The sequence below is a fragment of the Macrotis lagotis genome, chromosome 6, assembly GCF_037893015.1.
Source record: "Macrotis lagotis isolate mMagLag1 chromosome 6, bilby.v1.9.chrom.fasta, whole genome shotgun sequence".
Lineage (NCBI taxonomy): Eukaryota > Metazoa > Chordata > Mammalia > Peramelemorphia > Peramelidae > Macrotis > Macrotis lagotis.
Genome location: NC_133663.1, coordinates 66,336,095 through 66,349,394, shown reverse-complemented (window position 1 = coordinate 66,349,394; position 13,300 = coordinate 66,336,095). Strand labels below are relative to the sequence as shown.

The window sequence follows — 13,300 nt, the reverse complement described above, 5'->3', positions numbered from 1 at the left end:
TTTATGTATGTATATATTTATTGTACTATTGTGTATATGTGTGTATGTATATATATATACTTATATATATATATATATACTGAGAGATAGAGAGACAGAGACAGACAGAGACAGAGATAGAAAAAGAGTGAGAGAGAGAGAGAGAGAGAGAGAGAGAGAGAGAGAGAGAGAGAAATGGAAATCCAGAGAAGCCTTCAGATCAATCTCAATCTCACAATGTATAAGAAGCAAATAACAATAGAAAATCAATTAGCCTAGTACATTAAAGGCTTTCAAGTTATATTTCCTAAATTTCTGTGATGTGGGTAGGACAAATAATATCCTCCATTTATGGATGAATAAACTGTGATTTGGAAAACTTGAGTTGACTTGTCCACTTTAAGAGGACTCTCGACCCCAGGTGTCACGTTCTTTCTCCTGAACCTCAGCCTCTAACTGTGACTTTCTTGATAAATTCAACCCCATGATACAAGTGACTGCTGCCTACTTCATATCTCCCCCCTTCTCTAAAGTATCAAAATGTAAATAAATGAGCCATATTTCCCATCTTGTAAAAAGCCCAAGAAGACCCCCAAGTCTTTCTATTTCTCTATCTTTCTCTTCTCTCTGTCTCTCTCTGTCTCTCTCTCTCTCTCTCTCAGTTTTTCTGTCTGTCTGTCTGTCTCCCTGTCTTTCTCTTCTCTCTGTGTGTCTCTGTGTCTCTATGTTTCTGTCTCTGTCTCTGTCTCTGTCTCTCTCTCTCTCTCTCTCTCTCTCTCTCTCTCTCTCTCTCTCTCTCTCTCTCCCACAGAGGAAAGCTTGGGGCTGCTCAAACCCTACCAGGGTCCTCAGGATCCACTGTGTGGCCTGGCCTCCCTAGTCTACCTTTCAATGCCAACACATGTTTTTCATGATTTTCTGGAGTGAAAAGGCTAGAGCAGCTTGGAGTAAACAGGATCCTGTGTCTTTTAGAGAGATGTGTGTTTATCTCAACACTGCCAATTGATGAATTCCAAGTGGTTTATCATTTTTAGACTCCTATAGGGCAATCAGATACTACATTCTATGGGATATAGAAATGTCAACTAGTAATTCAAACTATTGGTGACTCTATAGCTGAGCAGAGGTCCAGAACTCAATCTGTTTACAAATTATATCATCTGCTTTGCTGTGCTAGCTGTAAACTTACCTATAATTAGAGAGCAAAAAGGCTCATAGATCTCTCTCTCCCTTTCTCTCTTAATCTTTCTCTGTTTCTCTCTCATACTTTCTGTCTCTGTCTCTGCTCTCTCTCCTCTCAATCTCTCTCACTTTCATTCTTTTTCCTCAATCTTGCTCTCTCTCTCTCTCTCTCTCTCTGTTTCTCATACTCTCTTTGTCTCTCTTTCTCTCTCCTCTCTCTCCCTCCTTGAGAGTCTGAACTATCCTGACATATGGATTCTTCATCAGTCCTAAAATCACACCCAGGGCTTTCCCTGAAGCTACTCTTAAAAATCAATAGTCAATGAGGTTTTCAGACACAATGCAGAATTGCTATAGACTTTTTAAGAGGGGGTGCAAATGGTTTCTCTAAATGAATCCCCTCTGTTATTCCAGGCAGATGTATACACATCTGAAATCTTTAATGGTAGACTAAAAATATTACATTCCTTTAGGTAACTTATAAATTTAAAAAAGTCACTCTTTTAAAGGATATTCTTTTTCTCCCTTTGTTCTTCCTTTTCATCTTTTTCCTCTTCTTTTCCCTCCAATCAGGTCTTCTCATTTGTGCTCAGATGGCACCACCATGCATCGTCCTGAGTAGAAAATAGAGTCAAGTTAGCCTAATCTGTCTTGCTACTTCACCCTCTCTTCCCCCAGGATTTTATTCTCACTGGTGACCTTTATGCTTATCTAGAAGAATAATCATGTTTGTTCTTCATTCCCTAAGAAGACCACAACTTCAAGGAGGTGATGCCATGACAAGCTCATGATTTGGATTTCAATGGGGGGGGGGGGGGGGCTTTTCCAGAGTCATCTGGATCCAGTGGCCAGATATGAATCAGTATGATTGGAGATGACCCTGGATGTGAGAAAAGAAGGGTTAAGTGACTTGCCCAAGGTCATACAGCTAGACAATATCTGGGGTTGGTTTCAACTCTGTCCTCCTGACTCCAAGGTGGTCACCACTCTATCCACTGTGCCATCTAACTGACCTCTTTACTTATCTGAACTAGAAGTGATGTGGAAATTGTCAGTATCCATGCTGATCATCTTTTTCTAGGCTTGATATGTCCACAGGAAGGCAAATATACACAACTTTGGAGCCATGTAGGTATTTGGCCACTGGATAGGTTTATGGCAGGGAGCCATTTCCTTGCCAGCACATTTTCCTGTGAAACCTAGAGAGCAGTATGGATAAATGGGTAGGTAATCAAAGGGTTCTTCTTGGAATCTTATCTTGACAATTGCTTAGTTATGTCAGAGAATTGGACCAGTCAGAGAACTGAGCCAAATGACCTCTATTGACCTCTTCTAGTTCCACGTCCAGGGCATAATGCCACCATAATAATATTTGTAACATTTGTAAAATATTTTAAAACAAATTTTTCATGTAATGTCATGAAGAAGATATTATAATATTATCTCTACATTCAAGGTGAGAAAACAAAAACCTGTAAAGTTAAGGCACTGACTTTGTGAAGAAAGAAATATGCTTTATATTCCACATTAGGGTAACAATTTGTATCCATTGCATGTTAGAGTCAAATTCATCATTCAGTAAGAATGTAGAACCTTTATTCTAGAAGAGATCTTCTAAGCCTGGGACTGTGAATCAATGTTGCCTTACAAATTATTTTGGCACACAATCTTAATCAATATTCATTATTATTAACTTATATTTTCTTATAATTTTATTTTGTGCATTTATAAAATACATTTTTGAGAAAGAGTTCTCAGGTTCCAGTAGCCTGCCATTGAAACAAAACACTTTAGCAGCCTGTTATTATAGAATAGCCAGTGTAGCAAAAATCAAATAAAAATATATTTTGGGAAATATTTAACAGAATAAAGGAAAATACAATATTATATAGATAACACTGCATTTTAAAACTAAGTCAATATAGAACCCGCAGGGATTCTTATGTTATAGATTAGTAGCTTCCATATCTATTTAAATTTGACACTATTGGGAAAGAACTTTCCAACCAATAGATGGTAGAAACAAAAAAATAGCAACATTACCCACCGACATAATTTTCTCACATTACCCCTGTGGGGGAGATGGCATAGATTTTATAATATCTATTTTTGCTGATGAGGAAACTAAGGTTCAGAATTTAAATTCAATTTGATCTATATTAATCAAACCAAACTGAATCTAAACTACCAAAACACTAAACATAAAATAAAATTAAAGTAAATGAAAAAGGACCAAGCATCAAAAAGATTATAGTCTAACAGGAAATATAACATGTAAATGTTTACATTTTTATAAATATAAATATACATATATATACACATATATATGCATATATGCACACATAGAGCACAGAAAATCAGATGGATTAGGAAAAGCTTCCCAGAGCATCTGTAACTGAGTCTATCCTTAAAGAAAGTTAAGATTTCTTAGTGGCAGAGGTGAAGTGGGGCATTCCAGGAATAAGGAAAATTCTCTGTGTAAAATCACAGTATGGGGAGTTAGGGAAGAAAAATTAATTGGACCAGAACTTAGAATCCATAAAGAAAGCAATGTGATGCAAAACTGGGAAGTACATTGAGGTCATTGTATGAAGGGCTTGCACTGTCAAACTTAAGATTTTACCTTTAATTCTAGAAGAAACAGGATACTAGGAAGGTTCTTTAGTAGGAGTTGACATGGTCTGTCAAAGATAGGAACAGAGCCTGTATCCATGCCTTTTGACTCCAGGGTCAATGCACACTCCATTTGGCATAGGATCTTAGAAGCCTAGATTTAAGCAAAAAAAAGGCCACAGGAGTTTATTAAATACAGCCTCCTTTTATAGATGAGTAACTGAGGCCTTGATTGATGGAAAGACATAGTTAATGGCTGAGACAGTATACAAATTAGGCTTTCTTAATTCTAGGCTTAGCATTCTATCCATTCACTCACCCTGTCTAGGTCACACTATCTCTCATATTAGTACTCAGTTTCGATTTATTCAAATTGTAGCCTAGGCAGAGTCAAGATGGCGGAGAGAAGTGAGGAACTTTCTTAATTTCTCCTGGGTTTCCTTCAGAAAAAACATTAATAAAGCCTCTAAACAGATTTTGGAGTGATAGACCACAAAAAAAACAAAGTGGAACATCATCCATCAAAGTCTGTCTTGGGGGGAGCATGAATGTGCCTAGGGCAGAGAACAGAAACTAGGTGCAGACAAACCAGAGATTATAAGCTCAGGAGAGATTCTCAACAAGTCTATGGTATTATACAGTACAGAATGGAAAACAACAGCACAGGTACCCTAGACTCCTGCTTAACTGGTGCAAATAGACTAAATGGTCTAGCATAGACAGCAAGCCACTAGTGTTCCCTACCCAGAAGATCTAACACAGTGAGCAAGTTACTGGTGTTGCCAATGTTGATGGCCCAAAGAACAAAGCCTTTGAAGCAGACCAATATATACAGAGTAAAGGTAAAAGACTGGAACAGAATATATTATGCTTTAGCTAAAGTGAAAAAAAATCAAGAGAGCAATCCTTATCACAGATAAAACAAAATCAAAGAAGGAAACAACACCTTCATAAAAAGCAGCATAGACACTGAAGTAATTTCAATATTAAGTATGCACCAAGTGGTATAGCATCCAAACTCTTAAAGGGGAAGCTAAATGAGTTACAGGAAGATATAGTCAGCAAAATGATACTGGTCAGGGATCTTAACATCGCTCTCTCTCAGAATTGGATAAATCTAACATGAAACAAACAAGAATAAAATTAAGGAGGTGAATAGAAAGTTAGAAAATTTAGATATGTAGATGCCTGGAGAAAACTGAATAGGAAGGAATATATCTTTTATTCAGCAATACATTAAATACCTATACAAATACTGATCATGCATTAATCAATCATAATCAAAAGCAGAAAAGCAGAAATATTAAATGATTCCTTTTCAGATAACAGTGCAATAAAAATTACTTGTAATAAAGGGTCATGAAAACATAGATTAAAATAAATTGGAAACTAAGCCTAATTTTAAAGATGAGCAGACCAAACAAAAAATAATAGAAATAATCATTTCATTAATTACAATGATAATAAGGAGACAGCATACAAAGTTTTAATATTCAGCCAAAGCAGTTATTGGAGGAAATTTTATATCTCTAAAAACTTACATGAATAAAGAGGGAATGAATGAATTGGGCATACAACTAAAAATTTAGAGAAAAACAAATTAAAATCCCCAATTAAATGTCAAACTGGAAATTCTGAACATCAAAGGAGAGATTAACAAAATCAAAAGTAAAACTATTGAACTAATAAATAAAATGAAGAGTTGATTTTATGAAAAAAACCAAAAATGATAAACCTTTGGTTAATTTGATTTAAAAAAAGAAAGAAGAAAAGTAAATTAGATGGATCAAAAATGAAGAAGAGGAATTCACCACCACTGAGGGTAAAAGCAAAGTAATAATTTAGGGTTATTTTGCTCAACTATATGCCAATCAATTCAACAATCTAAGGGAAATGAATGAATGTTTACAAAAGTAAAAATTACCCAGATTAATGGAAAAGGGAAAAATACTTAAGTAATTCTATTTCAGAAAAAAAAGAATAAGCCATCAATGAGCTCCCTAAGAACCAGATGGTTTCATAAGTGAATTCTACCAAACATTTAAAGAACAATTAATTCAAATTCTATATAAACTATTGAAAAAAAATAGATGGAGTCCTGCCAAATTCCTACTAAGACATCAATATGGTGTTGATACCTAAAACAGCAATAGTCAAAACAGAGAAAGAAAATTATAGATCAATTTCCCTAATGAATATTGATGCTAGAAATTAAATAAAAAATTAGCAAAGTAATTATAGCAAGTTTTCACTAAGATAATGCCTTTGACCAGGTAAGATTTAGACCAGGAATGTAGAGATAGTCTAATATTAGGAAATATTAGGCAAACTGCCTGCATAATTGACCATATCAATAAAATAACCTAAGATAAATCATATGATTATTTCAATAGATGCTGATTTGTGTTTGATAAAATGCAACATTCATTACCTGTTATAAACATTAGAAATCATAGGAATAAATGAACTTTTCCTTAAAACAATAAATAGTATCTTTCTAAAACCATCAACAAGCATTGTATGTAATGGGAATAAACTTGAAACATTTCTAGTAAGATCAGGGTGAAACAAAAATGCTCATTTTTTTTACTATAGTTATTAAATATTGTGTTAGAAATGTTAACTTTGTCCTTCACATTGCTCTGTAGGGGAGAGAGAGACAGATAGATAGATAGATAGATAGATAGATAGATAGATAGAGAGAGAGAGAGAGAGAGAGAGAGAGAGAGAGTTAAATATATTTACAAATTAGTAATTTTTGGCATGAGGAATTAGGATTAAGGGAAAGTGATGCATAAGAGATAATTTTTATAAAATGTTCAACAGATTCAGAAGAGTTTTTTTTCCTCTGTGTGTTTTGTTTTGCTTTGTTTTTCTACCTCTGGTTGGGGATAATATAGTACATAACCAGTCAAATACAGTTACCCTAGCTCTCTGTACTGGTGAGAGGAGTTGTTTCCTTCAAGGCTGTTCATCTCATAATGTTGTTGTTAATCTGCACATTGTTCTCTTAGCTCTATTCCCTTTATTCAGTATCAGGTCCTGTAACTCATTCCATGCTTCTCTAGAATCTGGTCATTTATGGATTCTTATAGAAAAACAATATTCCATACCATTCATGGTCACTTTTAATCCATATTGATTAATATATTAGGAAATAGTGATTCTCAAGCATCTTTTGAAAAACCTATCACTTAAAAATAAATATTAATTCTATACAATAGAACACAATTGCAATGAACTCACTACCTCCTAGATTCTGTTGAAGGCTAATAGCAACATTCAGTAAAATCCTGATTGATAAAAGGAGTTACCCTATAATGAAGAGAAAGCTGGCCTTAGGTAAAAAGCACATTTGTCAGTTTCAGGTCCTACAGGGGCACAAATGGGAAGGTGAACAAAGGAGAAAGTTAGTGATGGTGGTGGTATTTCTGGAAGGTGATGCCAAATTCACTAAAATTCTCTGAGGTTTCTATCTTTAGCTATATTTTTATATATGGTGCAGTGAATAGCATCTCGGCCTTGAAGTCAGGAGGGCAAAAATTCAAATCCAGCCTCAGACAATTGATTCTTACTAGCTGTGTGACTTTGGGCAAGTCCTTTAACCCTGCTTTCACCACATCCAGGTCATCTCTAGTCGTACTTATTCTATCTGGTCACTGGACCCAGGTGGTTCTGAAGGAGAAAGTAAGATTGGTGACTTAGCACAGCACTCCCTCACTCAAATCCAAGTGCTTGTCATAGCATCATCTCCCTGATGTTATGGTACTCATCTAGAATGAAGGACAAAAAACAAAAGCAAAGCAACATACACCTATTATATGCATACATGTTTAGTATTTTATAACATTTTAAGTTTGCAAAGTTTTCTACAATTATTTTCTAATTTTATCCTCATAACAACATAAAACCTCTGGGAGATAGGTGGTATTATTGCCATTTTACCCCATGAGAAAAAAAAATGAGGCAGATAGACATTAAGTGACTTGTCCAAGTCACAGGGCTACCAGATTTCTCTCTCTCTCTCTCTCTCTCTCTCTCTCTCTCTCTCAATATCTACATAGCTACATATACATATATACAGAGAGGAAAGAGAATATATAGATATGGATATTTATAGATTTTTCTACTTATAGAGAGATCTATATCATATATTACATATACATATATTCAAAAACTATAGAGATCATTATAGAGAGACATGTATATATGTAGCTATATTAATTAATCATTGAATCAGTAAACATTTATTGATTATTTACTGTTTGCTAGGCACTATATAAAGCACTGATGACAGAAAAAATAGCAACAGATAGTACTTTCCCTCATAGAGCTCAAAATCAGAGGGACAAGTTGTAAGCAAATTTATACAAACAACTTAGATACAGGATAAATGGAGAAAAATTAATGTAGGAATTGGGAAGGGTTGCCAAAGACTTTCTGTAACCAAAGGGATTCCATGTGGGGCCTAAAGGAAGCCAATAGGTAAAGATTAGGAGGAAGAATATTCTGAGCATGCAATGAGTCAGAAAATAATGCCTAGAGTATATGTGTATTTTTGTGTTCATTATATATATATATGTATATACATATATATAAACATAATTTTAAAAATATAACTAAGTGGAATATCATAGATTAAAATACTACTGAATAATTTCCTTACAACAATGATTTGCTATACTTTTCCACACTTAAATATGATTGTGCATATTTGTGTAAAGATAGAGAGATGGATGGATGGATGGATGGATGGATGGATGGATGGATACACCTGAACAATCATAAACCTCCACTCTCTTATCCAATTCAACTCAATTCAAATTCAACAAACATTAATTGAATTCCTACTCCATGTAGATGGTTGTTGCTATATTTTAGAAATATCAAAAGAAAAGAATGATATGATCCTTGTCTTCATGGAGTTTAGAATTTAGTTGGAGGAAATTCCTACCTCACAGGAAAAATGAAAGTACCAGCTTTATACACTCCTTCATATCCAACTTCTTTTTTAGGGCTCATTTTCACTTGAAGTTTCTTTTTTTTTTGACTTAATTAAAATATGCATAACTGAGAGAGGATGAGTTAGAAGCTCAGGTGTGCTTCGTTTTGATCTGTATCCTTGATTGAAGATAATAATCACAGCTTCCAAAATCAACATAATACAGTGACATTCATTCATTTCACTTTTGGAATTTGTACATATGAAGATTCTGGCTATTTTTCTTCTGCTTTAGAATCTAACCATCTGGTTACCCATTGATAAACTTCCTTCGTTGGATACCTCTGTGTCCTCTCTGATTAGCAATTTAAATACATATACACATACATACATACACACACACAGGCAGTCTAAGTTCGTTATTATTCATTCAGATTAGTTTTCTGTTTCTGTCTGCAGAACTGAGCAATGAGAAGACAACCCTCTATTATAAGACCATATAAATATTGATATTCTTCCAGAGTACACCACCATTCTTCTATCCCCATTGTGATGAAAATGTGGAAAGAGTTGCTGGTTTCTTTGAGAAAAAGAAAAATCAATGAAAATATCAAGACAAAGTATAATGTCAAGCATATCCAATAATCAGCCAATAATGGTTAAAAGAATCATGAGGCAGGCAAAAATGAAGTTTAAGATGATGTAGTTTACTAAACAAAGCTTCCCCAATCTTTTAACCAGAGTGAAAATGTTTAGAATTTATATTCAATCCCTGTCTGCTTTCCAAGGTTATCTAATTAACATTTTTTTGTGTTTGCCTCTACCCTTTATCTTGGCCTCAAGATGGCCTGTAACAGCACATTTCATCTTTCAGTCAAGACATGCAGAACAATCCCATGAACAAACAATGAGAAAATGAAGCCAGACAGCAGCTGGAGTAGACCCAGTTTCTAGACATTCCCATCACAAATAAGGAGTAAGACAAAGAGCGTAGGCTACAATAGCAAATGAGAAGTGACCCGCTTGCTGTACTATCTAAGGCAGGTTCTGACCAAGAACTGGAAAGTGTTGGAGCCAATCAAAGAGGACCTTAGGAAGAAACAGAGCAGGTTACAGCCTGTAATAGAGGAAAGGTTTAGATGAAGCATCCCCCACTCTGGATTCAAGTCTTCATTTCCATTGATATTTGGGAGTTCATCTAATTTCTTTGGAACTCAGTTTCCTTATTTCCAAACCAAGGGCGGGATGAATCAGATCTATCAATCAACAGGCCTTAATTAAGCAACTACCTTGTGACAGACAATGACAAAAACAATATTCCTTGCCTTCAAGAAATTAATGCTGAGGGGAAAGTGAAGAGGAGAGAAGAGAGAGACAGCATACGCATTTATAATAATTTTAAAAAAGGTAAAAAGACCAGAGAGAGGGCATTAGTAGCTAAGCTAGGGGGATCAGGAAAGGCTTTATGTAGAAGATGGCACTTGACCTGAAATCAGACATTGGGTAATGGAATTAAGGATTTGAAAAAGAAAAAAGTAAAAGAAAAAACAAACCTGAGCCATAGTATCTTCAATCCCAACCACTATCTGAAGGTGAATTTTGCTGAGAATTCCTTGGAGCTAGACAGCAGCAAGTGTGTTTTCGAGTAGTATCTGAGTGATTACAGGAAAGGGCATGTACCTGGTCCACTCCCAAATTTAAAGGATAAAGTTTGATGGTCTGATCCTTCCAACAGTAACACCTGGAGAATTTGCATTCTAAAAAAGGATTCATAATCTGAAGTTTGAAGACCTTCCCTTTCCCCCAAAAGGAATAGACCTCAAGTGATCAATGAATTTTTAAAAATGTTTTTAATAACTATGCTCAAAGAAAACTAGTTTACTAAATATTTTATATATTTAAAATATTTTATGAGGAATATATAGAATTACCTAGACTTGATAAAGGGGTTAATGAAATGGGTGGATGATCAAGTATGACTCCTCTAAAGAGAGACCTGTGAGATGTTATGCTCCAATCTCCTCTTTTTACAGATGAAGGAACTGAGACTGAAGAAATGAGGTCACCCATCAACATAGAATCTGTTTCCACAATGGTCATAGTGATTCTCCCCACCCTTCTGAACAAACATTCTTTCTCCCATTTCAAAAGCTAGCACACAGGAAAAAGGGTCAGGAAATAAAGCAAGTTGTAGCTGTCACTAGCAACAGCTGTGAGCAGTGAAATATCCTTTCACTGAAGAGATAGAGCTCTCATAAACCATCAAGTGGAGCAGGGGGGAGAGGGGAGGGGTCTATTGAGGCTACTCAAATTAAAAAAGAAATATAATGTGTCTAAAGAAAGACCTAAAGAAAGGGCCAAAAGGTTTGTAGGTTTGAACAGGGATGAGAAAAAAATCCAGATGTGGTGATCAGGGAAGACTTCAATGAGGAGGTGGTGTTTAAATTGAGCCTTGAAGGACAGATAGGATTTTGATTAGTTAGATATGGGGCCCTTAAAGGAAGAAAAGAGTAAAAGAAGCCAAGCCAAAGCACTGGCAGTGGTTATTCATGGAATAGAGAATAAGCCAGCTTATGAAGATCAGGTTTTAAAGACTGCTTGAAATATATTTAGGGAGGAGGATATTTGCTACTTTAGTGGATTTTTATTAAGTAAAGACAACACAAACTTATGAAGTGTCTATTATGTGCAAGTAGTTGTTCTAAGCACTGGGGATATGAGGAAAGAGAAAAATGCTTTGGAACTTAGATTTTATTTTATTCTATAAAAATATTTTATTTATTTTCCAATTCTATACAATAGCATTTTCTAACAATCATTTTTTGCAAGGTTTTGAATTTTATAGTTCCCCCACTTTCTTCCCCCTTCTCCTAACAGAAGGCAATCTGATAGTCTTCCATTTGATTCCATGATATGCATAGATCAAAATTGAATGTGTTGAGAGAAAAAATATCCTTGAGAAAAAAATATTAGAGGTAGCAAAATTATATAATACATAAGATGATAATTATCTTTGATCTTCGTTTAAACTCCACAGTTCTTTCTCTGGATACTGATAATACTCTTCAACACAGATCACCTAAAATTGTCCCTGATTATTGTACTGAGTTAGTGAGCAAGTCCATTAAAGTTGATCATCAACCCTATGTTGTTGTCAGTGTGTACAATATTCTTCTGTTTCTCTCCATCTCACTTAGCATCAGTTCATGCAAGTCTTTCCAGGCTTCTCTGAAATCCCATCCCTCCTGATTTCTAGTAGAACAAGAGTTTCCATCAGATACATATACCACAATTTGTTCAGCCCCCAATTAATGGACATCTCCTCAACTGAAACTTATATTTTAATGGGGAAGACAACATATTAGTCACTATAAATCTACATGATTTATGTGGGATAAACTGGACATAATATCAAAGGGAAGGAATTGAAGAAAGAGGAATAATACCTTTCAGAAGGTAAAATATTAACTGAGACTTGAAGAAAAGCCAGAAGCAGAATTTAGGAAGGACAGAGTTCCAGGTATGGGATACAGCCAGTAAAAATGCAAAGAATCAGAAGAATGCATGTCTTGTGCAAGGAACCACAAAAAGGTCTGTGTCACTGGATTACAGAATACAAAGAAGGGAGGGAGGTGTAAGATGACTCAAAAGGTAGAAAGGGGATAGGCAATAAAGTCCTCAGTGAAGATCCCACTTCTTGACAAATTAGATGTATGAGCTTTACAAGAAGGGAAAAAGTAACAGAATATAGGTCCTAATTTCTATAGATTTGGATGGCTATTACTTGGGACTATCAATTCAGGAGCCAAAATGGTGGTGTGAATCTAGGAAGCTCCAAAACACTTCCTTAATGAAGTCTATAACAGACTTCAATAGAACCCATAAAAAAGAGAGTGAAACAAATTCTCAACTCAAGATATCATAGAAAAACTTCAGAAAAGATCATACTCAAGGGTGTAAAAGGGGATTACAGCCCTGCATGGGTGGGAGAACTGGGAAGTCATCAATAGGCTCTTAGCCACCACTCAGCTCAGGTCCCCACTCAGCAAGCCAGGGTTGCATAAAGATAGCAGTAAGGGTCCCAGTCCCTGTTTGGAAGGAAAAGTTTAACCAAAGAATGCTAGTGAAACAGAGAGGACTGGGTTGGGCAACCCCAAGGCATGGAACAAACTGCTGGAAGACCATAGGCAACCTAGAAAACACTATAAGCAAGTTACTAGTAAGCCAAGGACCAGATCCTGTCCCCAGCGTAAAAAGTTTGAGACTATATTCCCTGTACCTTATACCCTAAAGCCTAGGAGCAGAACTCAGTTATCAAAATGAGTAAAAAATAGAAAGAGCACTAACCATAGATAACAACGTTTCTGATAACATCTATAAAAATGTCATCTCAGAAGAGGAAAGCTGTGACAAAATGCCTACATGTAAAGCCTCCAAGAGATTTATGAATTACTCTGAAATCCATAAAGACTTCTTGGTAGACCTCAAAATTGCATTTAAAATACAAAGATGAAAAATGGAGAAAAGAAATCAGAGTAATATAGGAAAATTATGAAAAATTGACAGAAGAAAACACTAAAAAAT

General features: G+C 35.3%; 1 long non-coding RNA gene across 1 annotated transcript; it reads right to left on the bottom strand.

Annotated features, from left to right (window-relative positions):
- Positions 1-1,661: 1,661 nt before the first annotated feature.
- Positions 1,662-10,741, bottom strand: LOC141491676 (uncharacterized). Its single transcript, XR_012469700.1, has 3 exons — positions 10,648-10,741; positions 3,785-3,928; positions 1,662-1,775 (listed from the first exon to the last, which is right to left on the bottom strand). It is a non-coding gene; the product is annotated as an uncharacterized LOC141491676 (long non-coding RNA).
- Between the last annotated feature and the right edge of the window lie 2,559 nt (positions 10,742-13,300).